This window comes from Mustela erminea, chromosome 4 (assembly GCF_009829155.1).
Source record: "Mustela erminea isolate mMusErm1 chromosome 4, mMusErm1.Pri, whole genome shotgun sequence".
NCBI lineage: Eukaryota > Metazoa > Chordata > Mammalia > Carnivora > Mustelidae > Mustela > Mustela erminea.
In genome coordinates this window covers 43,216,203-43,231,999 of record NC_045617.1, presented here as the reverse complement: position 1 = coordinate 43,231,999, position 15,797 = coordinate 43,216,203, and positions in this window count along the sequence as shown.

The following is a 15,797-nucleotide window of genomic DNA, read 5'->3' as shown; positions in this document are numbered from 1 at the left end:
ATTCTCACCAAAATACTAACCAATAGGATCCAATAGTCCATTAAAAGGATTATTCACCACGATCAAGTGGGATTTACTCCTGAGCTACAATTTGGTTTAACATCAGCAAATTGATACAATACATTAATAAAAGAAAGCACAAGAACCCTATGATACTCTCAGTAGATGCTGAAAAAGCATTTGACAAAGTACAGCACCCTTTCTTGATCAAAACTCTTCAAAGTGTAGGGATAGAGGGTATATACCTCAATATCATCAAAGCCATCTATGAAAAACCCACAGCAAGTATCATTCTCAATGGGGAAAAACTGAGAACTTTTCCCCTAAGCTCAGGAACACGGCAGGGACTCAGGAACTGTCCATTATCACCACTACTCTTCAACATAGTACTAGAAGTCCTAGCCTCAGCAATCAGACAACAAAAAGAAATTAAAGGCATCCAAATTGGCAAAGAAGTCATCAAACTCTCACTCTTTGCAGATGATATGATACTTTATGTGGAAAACACAAAAGACACCCCTCCAAATCTGCTAGAACTTGTACAGGAATTCAGTAAAAAGTGTTAGGATAGAAAATCCATACACAGGGCCGCCTGGGTGGCTCAGTGGGTTAAGCCGCTGCCTTCGGCTCAGGTCATGATCTCAGGGTCCTGGGATCGAGTCCCACATCGGGCTCTCTGCTCAGCAGGGTGCCTGCTTCCTCCTCTCTCTCTGCCTGCCTCTCTGCCTACTTGTGATCTCTCTCTGTCAAATAAATAAATAAAATCTTTAAAAAAAGAAAATCCATACACAGAAATCAGTTGCATTTCTATATACCAACGAGACAGAAGAAAGAGAAATTAAGGAATCGATCCCATTTACAATTGCACCCAAAACCATAAGATACCTAGGAATAAACCTAATCAAAGAGGCAAAGAATCTGTACTCAGAAAATGATAAAGTACTCATGAAAGAAACTGAGGAAGACACAAAGAAATAGAAAAATGTTCCACGCTCATGGATTAGAAGAACTAGTATTGTTAAAATGTCTATGCTACCTAGAGCAATCTACACATTTAATGCAATCCCTATCAAAATACCATCAACTGTTTTCAAAGAAATGGAACAAATAATCCTAAAATTTATATGGAATCAGAAAAGAGCTCAAATAGCTGGAGGAATGTTGAAAAGGAAAACCAATGTTGGTGGCATCACAATTCCAGACTTTAAGCTCTATTACAAAGCTGTAATCATAAGACAATATGGTACTGGCACAAAAACAGCACATAGATCAGTGGAACAGAATAGAAAGCCCAGAAATAGACCCTCAACTCTATGGTCAACTAAACTTTGACAAAGCAGGAAAGAATGTCCAGTGAAAGAAAGAGAGTCTCTTCAACAAATGGTGTTGGGAAAATTGGACAGACACATGCAGAAGAATGAAACTGGACCATTTCCTCACACCACACACAAAAGTAGACTCAAAATGGATGAAGGACCTCAGTGTGAGGAAGGAATCCATCAGAATCCTTGAGGAGAACAAAGGCAGCAACCTCTTTGACTTCAGCCACAGCAACTTCTTCCTAGAAACATCGCTAAAGGCAAGGGAAGCAAGGGCAAAAATGAACTATTGGGACTTCATCAAGATCAAAAGCTTTTGCACAGCAATGGAAACAGTCAACAAAACCAAAAAACAACTGACAGAATGGGAGAAGATATTTGCAAACAACATATCAGATAAAGGGCTAGTATCCAAAATCTATAAAGAACTTTTCAAACTCAACATCCAAGAACAAATAATCCAATCAAGAAATGCGCAGAGGACATGAACAGACATTTCTGCAAAGAAGACATCCAGAGGGCCAATAGACACATGAAAAAGTGTTCCACATCATTCGACATCAGGGAAATACAAATCAAAACCATAATGAGATACCACCTCATACCAGTCAAAATGGTGAAAATTAACAAGTCAGGAAACAACCGATGTTGGTGAGGATGTGGAGAAAGGGGAACACTCCTACACTGTTAGTGGGAATGAAAGCTGGTGCAGCCACTCTTGAAAACAGCATGGAGGTTCCTCAAAAAGCTGATAATAAAGCTACCTTATGACCCAGCGACCGTACTACTGGGTATTTACCCTAAAGATACAAATGTAGTGATCCAAGGGGGTACGTGCACCTGAATGTTTATAGCAGCAATGTCCACAATAGCCAAACTATGGAAGGAACCTAGCTGTACATCAACAGATGAATGGATAAATAAGAAGTGGTATATATATACAATGGAATTCTACGCAGCCATCAAAAGATGAAATGAAATGAAATGAAATCTTGCCATTTGCAACGACATGGATGGAACTAGAGAGTATTATGCTGAGTGAATAAAGTCAATCAGAGAAAGACAATTATCATATGAGCTCCCTGATATGAGGTATTTGAGAGGCAACATGGGGGGTTTGGGGGTAGGGAAGGAAAAAATGAAACGAGATGGGATCAGGAGGGGAAAAAAATAAGAGATTCTTTTTTTTTTTTTTTTTTTTTTTTTTTTTTTAAAGTTGCAAAAGTTTTGTATTTCAAGAGACCCAGCGGACGGGGCAGCCGCTGCGCACAGTCAGTTGTAAAAGGGGCCTGTGTGGGCACGTTTCACGGGCTGCCCCGCCAGCGAGAAGGGGCTGTCCCGGAGCAGGGACGGCTCTTCCTTATTTTCTTCCCCCTGGGTGCTTCATGTTCCCGGGGACCGGAGGAAGGACCCTGGGAGGGCCCGGAGGGGTATCCACTCCAGACATCGTGGCCAGTGGCCCTGGGCTCGCTGAGCCAGGCTCCGGGTGGTGAGCAGCAGCGGTCCCCAAAAATAAGAGATTCTTAATCTCACAAAACAAACTGAGGGTTGCCGGGGGGGAAGTGGGGGTATGGAGAGGGTGGTTGGGTTATGGATATTGGGGAGAGTATGTGCTATGGTGAGTGTTGCGAAGTGTGTAAGCCTGACGATTCACGGACCCGTACCCCTGGGGCAAATAATACATTATGGGTTAATTTTAAAAAAAGAGAAATTTTTTAAAAAAAGTTCAGAAAACTCAATGTTATTTAAATAAATGAACACACTGGAAAGAACAGAGAGTTCAAGCAGATGACTTCAGTGTGTTTAATTCCTGATCAGGATTTTAAATTCCTTCTGAACTCCACAATATCTGTCTCTTTTAGTTAAAATAATCATCTAGGCCTTCTTTGATATTTTGATTAATGGAACAATCAGAGAATGTGACTAAGTGGAACATTTTTCTCTTTCCCTTCCGAGTAGAGAATGGACAGCCAATAAACACTTGAATTTATTTGGTCAAGAACAAGGTTAAAGACTTACCATTTTCCTTTGTGCTCTGACTTCATGGAGTTGTTGTTTGTAGTAGCAGTGATTTTTTATTGCCTGTGTCCTGTGAGAAAGATTATGTGTTAATAAGAACCCCCTAACCAGCCTTCTTCACATAAAAATGTGAAGTGACATGACAAATGAATCCTTTGGGGAAATTTCTCTAATTTGAATAGAGCCAAAACCACGGGGAATAAGGGCAATAATCATCGCTGCTTTCTCTTGCTGAAACTTAGCCCAAGATGTTTATTTGAGAGAGTTAAGGATGAAGAAATGCAAAATAAATGATTTTCAAGCAGTACTTCAAAACTAAGATCAAATGTCCTTGAGGAAAACAGTTTCGGGGTGCCTGGGTGGCTCAGTGGGTTGGGCCTCTGCCTTCGGCTCAGGTCATGATCCCAGGGGCCTGGGATCGAGTCCCGCATTGGGCTCTCTGCTCAGCAGGGAGCCTGCTTCTCCTCATCTCTCTCTCTGTCTGTCTCTCTGCCTATTTGTGATCTCTCTCTCTGTCAAATAAATAAATAAAATCTTAAAAAAAAAAAAACAGTTTCAAAAATTGTCCAGATTCTTATTTGCATTCTTACACCAATTAGGACTTTAGGAATCATCTGGAACAGCAGTTTTCAATCACTGGTGGACATTAGAAATACCTGTGATGGGGTACCTGGCTGGCTCAGTCAGTAGAGCATGCAATTCTTGATCTCAGGGTTGCGAGTTCAAGCGCAGAATTGGGTGTAGAGATTATTTAGAAATAAAATCTTAAAAATAAAAAAAAGACATTCAGAAATTAAATTCTTTAAGAAACACCTGTGGGGGCACCTGGGTGGCTCAGTTGCTTAAGTGTCCTACTGCTGATCATGGTTTAGGTCTTGATCTTGGGGTCATGAGTTTTAAGCTCTGAGTGGGCTCTACTTTGGGCATAAAGGCCCCTCAAGGGAAAGACTATGTTATTTCACTCACTAATGTGTAAAAAAAAAAAAAGAAGAAGAAGAAGAAAAAAAAGAAGAAAGAAAGAGAAAAAGAAAAGAAATACCTGTTGAGTTTTCAAGTATACACATACTTTGGCTCAAAAACTAGGAAGACTGATTCATTGGGTCTGTGGTTGGGCACAAGGATCTGTAATTTTTAAAGCCTTAAGTGAGGTTACGATTTTTTTAACTAGGAAATTAAGAACCTGTTACCTAAAGGAACATGGCATTCTGCATTTTGTTCTTCAGTGCTATCACTAATGTATTCTCCATTTATTGAAACTGAGTCAGGGCACCAAGGGAAAGAGTCATTATCAGAGCAGAAAATAGGATTTTCTCAACCAATAATCATTGCCCATTATTTGCAGCCACGTAATTGATAATCAAATTCTCTTTCCAAACGTACTATCTTCATCTGCTACAAGCAGGTTGTTGGTGCATGACAAGAGAACAACTGGCATTTATCTTCTCTGTGTCCTTGGGACAAAAGCAAATTCTTTGTGATGTGGCCCTGTCTACCTTCATCCATTCCAGAGATACCAGCCAGATTTTTCTATTTCAGCAAGTCAGCTGGACTCTAGGTAGGGCAGAAACATGGATTAGATGGCCCCAAGCTGGAGCAAGAATTGGGGCAGGGACCCAGGTATGGCCCTTGGAGAGTCTAGTCTGGCTTTACTGAGGAGTAGCCAGTCAGTGTCAGAGAGATCCAAAAAGTAAGGAATGCATGGGAGTACATAGTCACCAAGAATTCAGAGATAATTAAAACCTGGGGAGCCACTACGGCTAGACTTTCAGAGTCTGAAAAGGCATTGAATTAGGGCTCTAATAAACCTAGAAAAGTATCTTAGGTAGATGTCCAAGCAGATTGAAAGTCAGGGAAATTCTGTCACAACAGTCTGTGATTAAAGAACAATTAAGCAGCTTAACTGAATTTCTTTACTAATTTTTTCAACGAAAACATGAATAAGTCTGTTACTAACCCCTTTACATAGGTTGAGAGCAAAACTCAACTGAGACCACCCTGAACGCGCCCGATCTCGTCTGATCTCGGAAGCTAAGCAGGGTCGGGCCTGGTTAGTACTTGGATGGGAGAACAAAATCCCTTCCTTAGAGCAGCGTGCCTCCCGCACAGATTCAGCCAGAACGCCTCACTTCCCAGCCTACAGCACTGAACCACCAAGCCGGAGTACTGGCCGATTTCCTCACTCACACCACATCAGAGCAGGCCTTGGAGCGCGGAGACAGCCATTGCCTCTGACTGGAATGTCCTTGGATTTCCTTTTCTGCCTTCTGAGGTGATGTCTGTGGGTCAATACCTGCCTTAGAGATTCCCAACCATGGAGAGTGGCCCCTGCCCAAACCTCCTATCCCAGGCAGAGATGAATACCCCCACCCCTCCCCACCTCAAGCCAGCGCACCTCAAGGCATTCTCAGGGTCGGCGAGGTTGGTCGAGGCAGAGAAAGATTGTCTTAGAATGAATTTCTGTTACACGTGTATTTGAAAGTCAACAATTCTATCTTCTTCACTTAGGTTGAATTCAAATGAAACTAAATTTAAACAGCATATACAGTGTGGCCATGTTAGTGAGCATATTTACTCTTCTTTGTGTGTATGCATTAAAATATCTATTCACCGTGATTGTTTCCGAGTGGTGGGATCATGAGTGGTGGGATTACGAGTAATTTTTTTGCACTGATTTTTGTGCTTTTCCATATTGATAGAATTATTTTAACAATGATATTTTTATAAAATGAGTAGTCATTTTAAAAGAGACTTTATCTATCTTACCTAAAAATATCTACCCAGTCCCACCCAGCCCACTCTCCTCTATCACTTCATGATATTGGTTTTCTTTATAGCTCTTACCACAGTTTGTAGTTATATACTTATTCATTCATTTGTTTATTTTCTGTCTCCTCTTGACCTTAAACTCCTCAAGGGAAGGACTATGTTATTTCACTCACTAATGCGTACACAAAACCTAGCTCTGGGCCTGGCACAGAGCAGCTGCTTGATGGAGGCCTGGCACAGAGCAGCTGCTCTGAAGTATTTGTTGCCTGACAGATGGGTAGACAAACATGTGATATAGTAGAAGGGGGTCCAGCATGACTTGAGGGAAAAAGAAGAGACTGAATACTGATAGAGAAGATCAAAGAAGGCATCCCAGAGAAGGAGACACATGAACCGAGTCTGGAGCATTGAACAGGATTCCAGGCAGCAAAGAAGGAAAGCTCTCTAGGTGGGGAGAATATCCAGAGTGAGGGTACAGAAACATGCAAGGATATAAATGTTTGTGAAACAGAATGTGGGTGTGGCCAGAAGGTACGCAGAATCATATGGGGAAAAAAAAAAAATGAGACAGGAGGGTTGGGTTGGAGCCCACTGTAAAGAGCTTGGAATCCCTATTAAGTAGTGGGGACTTTAATTTACAAGGCAACCTTAGAACGTAAGGGCAAAAGAAAAGGAGGGCAAAGGACAAAAAGTCTAAGAAATACCTTGTGGAGAGACAAAGATGGGAAATGAGTTCAAACAGAGCAGCTGGAGTTGAGGAAAACCAGGAGAAAAAAGTGTGGTGGGAGGCAAGGAAAAAGTGTTTTAAGAAGGAAGAGGCTCAGAGTGTCAGATGCTGCAAAGAGAGAAAAACAATAGAATTTGGCACATACACAGATTAGCAATGACTGTAAAAAGACTCAATACAGTAGAGAAGGGGATACAGGAATATGATTATAAGGAGAGTTTCTGTAAACTTATTTTTTTAAAGATTTTTATTTATTTATTTGACAGACAGAGATCACAAGTAGGAGAGAGGCAGGCAGAGAGAGAGGAAGGGAAGCAGGCTCCCTGCAGAGCAGAGAGCCCGATGTGGGGCTCGATCCCAGGACCCTGGGATCATGACCTGAGCCGAAGGCAGAGGCTTTAACCCACTGAGCCACCCAGACGCCCCTCTGTAAATTTATTTTGAAGTTATTGTGGATTTGCAGAAAAGTAGGAAAGTAGAACAGAGTTTCCATATACCCTTCACTCACCTCCTGCTAATGTTAACATCTTGCATAACCAGAATACAATGATCAAATCCAAGAAATTAACATAGGCACCATACTATTGACGAAAGTACAGATTTTATTTGGATTTTACCAGTTTTCCACTAATGTTGTTTTCCTGTTTGGGGATCAAACCCAAGAACCCCACTTTGCGGTTAACTGTGTGTCTGCTTATTCTTCTCCCATCTGTGATGGTTTCTCATCTCTCCTTGTCTTTCATGACCTTGAACTTTTTTAAAAGAACTGGTTAGTTATTTTGTAGGTTTTCCCTCAATTTGCGCTTGATGATTTCTCAAGATTAGATTGAGATTATTATGCATTTCTGGTCTGTCTTGGCTTGTCATTTTGGGGGGCTTTGATGTTGATAACACGTTATTCCTGGTTCAAAGTTATGACTTTTCCCTTTATAATGAGTAGGTGTCTTTGAGCAAATTCTTCTTGATGATGTAAACATCCTATTTTTTCCTCAAACTTCTGCCTACCAATTTTAGCATCCAGCATCCTACAATTATTACTGTGATGATAACTTGCTATTTTTCTCATTCTTTCCCTTTCTATTAATTGGGACTCTGCCATAAGGAAAAGCTATATTGTGTCCTCATTTGCTCATACAGTTAAGCATTTATATCAGCAAGGATTCATGGATATTTATATTATGGGTTCAATCCATTATCTTGCTATTTAAGTTGTTCAAATTGCTCCAAATTTGCTCACTGGGAATTCTTTAAGGTTGCTTCTGTACTTTGCAACTCCATCAGGTGAAGTTCCTCAATTAGAGATTTGATTTCAGCTTTTCAAATAAAATCAGCCTTGTAGAAAGATTGTGCTACAATACTCTACCCTGACGAAAACTCTCCACTCATTTCCTCCTCAAACCTTGGAAGAGATTGATTAGGAGGCTTGGATAATGTCAAAAGCTGTTATAAAGTAGCCAGTAAGGTTTTAAATTATTTGTTGTCACCTTACAGGTGAGTATGAGAGCAGGTATGAGAAAAAGCACATTCTCCTAGAGCAAATGCCAGAATCACCTTTGGGGGGGTGCCCAACCACACCATCTCCTTCCAAGCAGTGGTGAGCACCTGTCACTAATGGGTATCACACAGTCCTTCAAGTCAACTGTTACGGGGAAAACATAGAGGTAGGGAAACACTAATATAAGAAGTTCTGGAAATTAAAACACAGCTGTTTGTCAACCCCCACCCCCAACCTGCCTTTGGCCATCACGGTATTGTCCTTTTATAACATAATTTTAATCTACAACTCTCTTGAATTCCCAGGCTCATCAAACTTCCGAAGGCACAATTCTGAAAGGCAAAGGGGCCATCTGGAACTCAAATGGCCCTGTGTGGGGATCTAGGAGGATTTCAGAGATTTAAATGTTCCTGGTGAGGGGCTAAGCATCAGCCTTCAGGAAGGTCTCCTCCACCCCCAAATTTCACCACAAATTGCTGCTTCCCATTTTTACATTGGAACTGCTCATGCTAAAAGGTAAAAGTATATTATTTCTCTTCTAAAATATAATCAAAGACTTACTGGTATATGGAATAAAAGAGTCTGAAAACGTCAAAGGTTGATGCAATTGGAAGTACCCTTAGGAAAACTGTGGAATTGATAACAAAATTTCCTCAAAGATATGGGGTAGAATTCTTTGAGAGGAAGGTTTGTGAAATGTTCAGAGAGAAAGCCCATAAACCCGCCCAACTTCAGTATTTCTCTACCACTCCTTTACCTTCTCTTCCCTTCATGCTCCTAAGGGGGTAGGGAGGACAGATTAGGGCAGCAAAGTGGCTACAACCCCTCTCCTCCAGCAAACAATGGATAGGTGGAGGGACACTATCCTTCAAAGCTCTGGAGCTGAGTAAGACTTGGGGATGTCATGTACAGTACAGTGACTTTTAACAATACCATATTAACAATATGGTATTTAACATTATATGGTAGTTAACAATACTGTATTATATAGCTGAGAGAGTGGATCTTAAAAGATTTCATCACATAAAAAAATTGTAACTCTGTGAGGTGATGGATGTTAACCTGGGGCAATGATTTCACATATAATATATGATATATAAGCATACACAATATATTTATGATATATAAACATATATCAAATCATTATGTTGTGTACCTTGAACGAATACAATGTTATGTGTCAATTATATCTCAGTAAAAGTTGGGGCGGGAACAAATACATTAAAAGCATAGTAGTTTTCAACAGTATCTCCTAAATAAACTAATTTAAAATTCGATTTTATGTTTCAAAAAAAGAGAAGGCCAGGATCCCCAGTCCCAATTTATCTCTACAGTAAACTGGGCCCAGAACTCTCTGAAATCTTAAGTAAGTTATTCTCACCATCCTACCTAAATTCAGCTCTCAAAATCAAGTAAAAAAACACATGAGTAAATGAGTCCACAGAGATGAAAAAATCATTCTGTGGCCCTTTTTCCAACCACAGGAGAGAAAATGGACTTGACAGAATGAACTTATGAAGGCACTTAGAAATATTTTTATGTTCACTAATGTAAAATGATAAAGGCAGTGAACCAAATGAAGATAATGTTAATGGAATATCATACATCTTAAATCATATAACAAGTTACTATACAATTAATTCTATTTCCGTTCCTTATCTTGCTAAACATTTTTCAGGATCTCTCTTTCCTGAATGTTCAATAGATGTGTTTGTGTATGCTTTGTTGTAGACAGCAACCAATCTTTTTTGTGTTTTTTTAAAAATCTTGCCTTCTATCCTACTGCTTCCTAACCTTTCACCTCATGGCATACAGGAAATCAAATGGGATGAACAGACAGGTATTTCGAGATGTCCATATGAGCCATGATTTTAAATAAATAAATAAATAAATAAATAAATAAATAAAAGATGTCAAACTCCTCATCAAGTCTTTTTAATGACAGTCTCTTACAATTCTGGATAGTCCTTACCAGATGAAAACATTGTGCATGTTGGGAGTAAAAGAATTTTCAAGCCACTATTGGCTTGAAGCTATAATTTACTGAGTGTCCATGCATTAAAACTGTCACCCTGCAGCTAGCTGAATGTCACTAAAAGGGCACATGAGAGGCAAATGAACAGAAGGATGGCATCAAGATGAAGACAAATGTACCCCGTCAGCTAGACCCATCCTGCCAGGCATCCCTGGAAAAGCACACAGGCTCGCCGACCTCGCCCTCCAACTCCTCCAAACACTCAGTGTACCATTTGTCCACAAGGTGCGGTGTCTCTGCCTCTGACCTATGAACTAGAGGAGGGAGCAGAGGGGAGAGGCCCCTCTTGGCCAGGCTCAGTTTCATAATGCCGTGCTGAGCCCTTTTGTCTTCAGCTTCAGGAACCACGGGGCACACCTTCAGAGCTTACTCTGTCTGTCTAAGCAGATGTCTTCCACATCACAGTGTGGTAACAGAGACACAGTCACTAGAGTAACTATAATTTAATTTAAATAGTTAAGAAATTCTCTCCCTGGGGGCTCCTGGGTGGCTCAGTCGGTTTGGCTCAGGTCATAATTTTACGGATTGAGCCCCACATTGGGGCTTCTCCCTCTCCTTCTGCCCCTCCCCTCAGCTCGTGCTCATTCTGTCTTTGTCTCTCCTCTCTCTCAAATAAATAAATAAGATCTTTTTTTGTTTTAAGATTTTATTTACTTATTTGACAGAGAGAGATCACAAGTAGGCAGAGAGGCCGGCAGAGAGAAAGGAAGAAGCAGGCTCCCTGCTGAGCAGAGAGCCTGATTCAGGGCTTGATCCCAGGACCCTGGGATCATGACCTGAGCTGAAGGCAGAGGCTTTAACCCACTGAGCCACCCAGGCACCCCAATAAATAAGATCTTTTTAAAAAAAGGAAATTGTCGGGACGCCTGGGTGGCTCAGTTGGTTAAGCAGCTGCCTTCGGCTCAGGTCATGATCCCAGCGTCCTGGGATCGAGTCCCACATCGGGCTCCTTGCTCAGCAGGGAGCCTGCTTCTCCCTCTGCCTCTGCCTGCCATTCTGTCTGCCTGTGCTTGCTCTCTCCCCCTCTCTCTCTGAGATAAATAAATAAAATCTTAAAATAAATAAATAAATAAATAAAAATTAAAAAAAAAAAAAGGAAATTGTCTCCCTAATACTCAAAGTTAAGTCTTTAGTTTCTCCCACCATAACTTCAACGCAAGCATCTGCCAGCACCTCCTTATCCACATGCCCATCCCACTTCCTCCATCTTCACAAAGCACAGGTGCATTTCTAGGTCAAGCCCAGGTTTCCTTTCTTCCTCTTCTTTCATCCCTCTGAAACCGTCTTGGGCAACCCACTACTTCTGCTTTGCCTCCCAGTTCCCCTCTGTTTCCCAGACCTAGCCCTGACGCCTCCTTTTTCTAGTGATCCCCAACAGGAGTTGCAATTGAGAAAAAGGTATGTGTAAGGAAATCTGTACATGCTGAAATTCTACTTAATGTCAACTTACTTGAGAATCAATTACTGTTACAGATAATTTACAACTGAATAAGGGATCACTTTGTGATCAAGAGCATTTGGAGAAAATGGATATAGTTTGCTTCCCAGCTTTACTCCCCTACTTTTCTGCAAACATTTCATTCATGGAAATGGCTTTAAAACAGCAGAATATCTTCATTAGAAACATTCTCCCCAACTTTCAGTTACGTGCCAAACTCTCTGGCTGCTTCTTCAGAGACTCCTTCCTGATCCCCATTTCCCTCACTCTCTTCCCAAAACCTCGGTTTGCAACTCCTTCAGATGAGTAAGCTCTGGAAGTCAGGTTCAACAGGCAAGTACTTATCGGAGCATGCGTTTCTCTAGGGTTCCGGAGCGAAATTCATTTAAAAAATTCAACTGTTATTTCCTTTTTATGTCTCCCATGTTGAAGTTTGATGCAATAATTAATTTCTCTCTTTGCTTCAAGCAAACTCAGACTTGGCTTTAGTTCTTTGTGAAAACAACATTTAATATTTACAATTCCATATGCTACCCAGTTTCGAATAGGAGAATATGGAAATCCTACTTGGGTTTCAGAAGAAATAAATCACTTTGTTTCTCCTAATGAAGTTCAAAAAGAAAGTGTCTGAAGGAGGTGTTGAATGAATCAAAAACAAAAACAAAAACAAAGTGTCATAATGGTAAAACTGAAGCTCTAGCTTCAGACAAAACATCAGTGGACAGTTCATAGTTCAGATTTCATTTCTTTTACTAACATGGCATTTCACCCTGAGCAACTCTCCAAGAGAGTGCCGATTCAGGACCCAAGGAAAAATAGGTTCTTTGCAGTTAAACACTTCATACCTTGAGAGGAAATTGGAATTTGAAAGAAACAGCACAAAACTGGATATGGGGAGACCCAGGGTTCCATACATTCTCAGTCCCTGTACAACCAAAGTTATTTGTGCCTCCATTTATTCAATTGTCAGATGGAGACAATGCCATCTGCCCTGACTTGCAGTCCACAAAGGGCTGAGTCAGACACACCGACATGAGGCACAGAAAGCTTTGAGAAAGTAAAAGTGCTGTACTGATGTCAGGTGGTTTGACATTGATTAACTTTTTATCAAGTGAGGGGACCTCTCTGGACCTCTTGAGGTTTGTGGTCCTAACCAACTTCTTCATGTCAGCTTCATGGTCATTTACATGTGTATTCTCTGGTTTTACCTTCCTGTTGGACCAGATTATGGGCAGCTCTTCTAGTTTCTGCATAGGTGGTAAAAGCAAAATCAAACTATTTGGGGGAATATTTTCTCCAGAAGCCTCCCAAAACTATAAGAATATTAGGAATCAACATTTGGGATCTCAGATTGGAATTGGAGGCATGTGGAATCTAAGATTCTCACCAGTTTAGGACATTATCTCTTGTGCTCGCTAAGGCAGCACATATACTAAAAATAGGACATTATCTCCCACAGTCATATTAAGATAAAGAGGTCATGGTCGTGGCTAGCATGGAAAGTTGCACAGTGTGTGGACTGCACAAAGGGGTTAAGAGCTAAGTGATATCTATTTTTCTGTGCCATTTAGTTCTGAAGCCATTTACTTAAGGTGCTCTGCCTGCCTAGAGAGGGCATTTTCATCCATTTGCACAAAGGCTCCAGAATGTCTAGAGGTCTTCACTTTGGGTGATTACTTGGATTCTGGCAATGGTGGAGGAAGAGGTGGCAGCGTGTAGAGCCATGACTTTTTCCTCTCTGCTTTAATCCAGGTCAGCCACCTCTGAGGCTGCAAACTCCTCCAGCACCCCTTCTTGTCTCTCCCCCGTCCCTCTCACACGTTTTTCCTGCCCCAACTTTTTCTACTCCCTCCATTCTTCTTTCTCTTCCCTTCCCTGTGTCTCTTTCCCCCTCATTGTTTGCTGCCCTTTCCTTCTGCTCCCAGGAGACAGACTGAGTCGCAGGAACCATCCTTGTTCCCTGGCCTCCTTGTTGAGCTCTCATCATCAGTGGCATCCCCGCCATTACTTAGAAGTTATGGCTCCAGGATTCTTGCTACAAGTACAGAGGAGCAGAAGTCTAGATTTTTTGTTTTATCCTTTCATCATTCCGCCTGACACCCCTCTCTCCCTAGTAACCAGGGTCCATGACCCGAGCAGACAGACCTGGTGGTCTGTTTATCTTATCTCTCAGGTTAATGGTCAACTATGTGGCCTCCGTCAGATGTGTAGTCATGGGGGGAAGAAAAAAGATGCCCAGGAGACTGTGTCTTAGTCCTAAGGAAAGAATCCCAAAATGGTAGAATTTCAGGCAGCTTTCTGGCTGAGGTAGATGGTAGAGATTTTTTTGGGTAGAATAATCGCTCAAACACATGCTCGTTCTACCTCTTTCTTTTAGGAATTTTTCACAGATAGGCTTGAAACAAAATGTCCAGCCCCCATGCCTGCCTCTCTTCTGCCTCGCTGCTTTTATGGTTGAGATTGTAATCTGTTCTCTAGAGAGCTCATATCAGGGCTTTGAACTCGACTGTCGCACAAGACATAATCATTGTCTCAGCCAGGCTGGCCCAGAATCCATGGTTGGCAGTCCAGCATCTCTTCATCACCCCCTCACACACTCCTGAGCAATCCTAGACGCCCCTGTGCTTTTGGCCTCTCCCACCCCTGACGACCCTCAAGCCTGTACCTCGGGGCTGGAGTCCTTTCCTGAGCTCCCTGTCACTGTACAGGCTGCCTATCAGACAAGTTCACCTGATATTCCTTAGACGCCTTAACTCACGAGCCCCAGATGGAATGTCATTCCCGCCTCTGCTGCCATGCAAACCTTTTCCATTTCCTGGTTATTAACCCAGTCATCCACCAGCCACCCAAAGAGCCAGGAGCGGCACCCACAATTAGCTCCTCATTTCCTCCTAATTCCTCCCAACTCCATCATGTTCTCTTACTCTCATCCTCACTGCCAGCGGACTAGCACCGTCTCGAGCCAAGACAATTGCAAATTTGTAATCCTGGGTCCAGCCTCTCACTTTGCTTGCTCCCAAAATGATTTTTCCAAAGTGGAAAGCTAACCATATTAATTCTTTAATAATACCTTTTCCATTCAAGTACTCTTAAGGCAAGCTCACAGCAGGTGTGGGAGGGGTCAGAAGAGCAGGGTCTGGAGGGCCCCACTCTCTGCACAAAGCATTTTTTTTTTTACTTTGATTTTTACAATTTCACATTCTATTCTATAATGTGTTGGTCTTTGTTTTAAAATCAAAATAATATTTCCCCAAAGCTTCAAGCAAAAATTGATCTTGCAGAAAAGGGTGTTTTATCCTGCAGCCTCTGGAACCCTCAGGCCCTCTAGTTTGAGAAGCTGCTGTCCTAGCTGGAGTGCACTTTCTCTGCATGTTACACCAGGACTTTGACAAGTGTCCGTTTGTCTCTGCGGTTGCAGGACTTATCCATCTCCCTGTGATCCAGTCACACTGAACTTCTTGCAATTCCGTGAGCGTCACACCTGTTCCCATCTCAGGATGTTTACTTTTACTGTTTTCCTCCAACTAGACTGTGCCCTGTGAAGCTGTCCATGACAAACCCTACCAGGCCGAGTTAACCATCCCTGTTTTGTGCCACCAAAGTCCCACACCTCTCCCATAGCATGTATCCCATTAGATTGTAATTCTTTGCCTATGTCTTTCTTCCCCAGTGGACTGTGGATTGCTGCAGAGCAAGTCTGTGTCTAATTCATTTTGACCTTCCCAAGCCCAGCCTCATGCCTGGCCCATGCCCAGATGGGAAGTGAATATAGCCAAGATGTTTCGTCCTAATGTTCTCCAGGGTTGATCTGATTGATCTGAATGACCATAAGAATGTCTCCTCCCCGTCTTTCAATTAGATGATCCCAGATCGACAAGGACACTCTAATCAAGGGCACAGGTCAGTAGCTTTCCTCTCCTGCGGAATTCCCCGACGAGATCTCCAGCTCTGACACATGGTAGATTCTCAGTGAATATCTATTAAATATCTGTATGAAC